At 32.7% G+C, this 1,244-nt stretch overlaps 1 pseudogene; it reads left to right on the top strand.

Moving 5' to 3' along the window:
• Positions 1 to 295: 295 nt before the first annotated feature.
• Positions 296 to 414, top strand: LOC111735499 (annotated as a pseudogene).
• The last annotated feature ends 830 nt before the right edge of the window (positions 415 to 1,244 follow it).

Here is a 1,244-nt window from a genome sequence, read left to right as displayed (position 1 = left end):
AAGACCTTAAACAAGGATTCCGCCCAGTTTTTCAGTGAGATTTAAAACAAAGCATGGGAGAAGAATCGATTTGCTATGAAGCGCTTGGAAGATCAAAGGGAAAAGGAATAATTATCAAGTGGGCAATGTATTTCAAAGGAAATGTGTTATCTATAAAAAGACAGATGTAGATGCCAAATTCTTGGGCTTAAGCAGGCTTATTAGTTTCATGTGAGCTTTGTTTTGTTTTGTTTTTTTTCTTAGGAGCATGAAAACAAATGAGATAAATTTGGGATAGTTAAAAACTCATTTTCTCATCTATAGCCATGCCACCCTGAACATGCCCAATCCCATCTGATCTCAGAAGCTAAGCAGGGTCAGGTCTGGTTAGTACTTGGATGGGAGACCACCTAGGAAGACCAGGTGCTGTAGGTGTTAAAAAAAAATAAAAAATAAATAAAAAACTCGGTTTCTCCATCTATCAATATTTTTCTGTTATTTGTATTATTCCATCTGTGAGAAGAGATTCAAAATAAATACATACAGCATTTAGTATTATCAAGGCCACACAATTATTTTCTCTCCTGAAATTTATTGTCCTCCTTCCTTCTTAACTCGGTGATGATTCTTAATATAATTAAATGTGCTCTGTCTTTACCCAAATTAGTGCAAACTTTTAGGCTTTCAATTCAAGTCCTGAAGAATTTAGTATCTCTCCAAATCCTGTGAAAGACCTATGCCATCATTTTGGTTTCTTTGATTCTAATTATGACAGGATGCTATATATTTTCCTATTTCTAACAATCTAGCCTGATCTCATAAAATGTAACTGAGTATATATCTTCCAGAAATAACTAAACAATGAAAATTTTTCATACCTAGTTCAGAAAAAAAACTGAAGTATTTCTCTTTATTCTCTGGGGTTTTTTTTTTTTTCAGACTATTTTTCTTTTCATCTCTGCTATCATAACTCAGTCAAGAGCCCTTCAGTATAAATTTTCAACATAATAATAAATTTGTTTCTGTTTTTTTCTGTCCATACTTTTCTCTCTCAGACAAACATGAAAGCCAGCTTTTGTCTTTATTGCTTCAAGGGTATCTCTGCCCTGAATCACCATGTGGCACTGTACTTTCATTTTTTCCCTCAAAAAGAAAAAAAATCTATATCCTACATATCTACTTGCTATTTCTAATATACAAGCATATGAGCACTTCTGTTTGGAATATTCAAATTATAGATGACGATCAATGTAAAGATAAAAATT

Source organism: Pteropus vampyrus, unplaced genomic scaffold (genome assembly GCF_000151845.1).
Source record: "Pteropus vampyrus isolate Shadow unplaced genomic scaffold, Pvam_2.0 Scaffold1000002349, whole genome shotgun sequence".
In the NCBI taxonomy this organism is placed as follows: Eukaryota; Metazoa; Chordata; class Mammalia; order Chiroptera; family Pteropodidae; genus Pteropus; species Pteropus vampyrus.
Note: the sequence above shows the minus strand (reverse complement) of the source record. Positions and strands in the feature narration are given on the sequence as shown.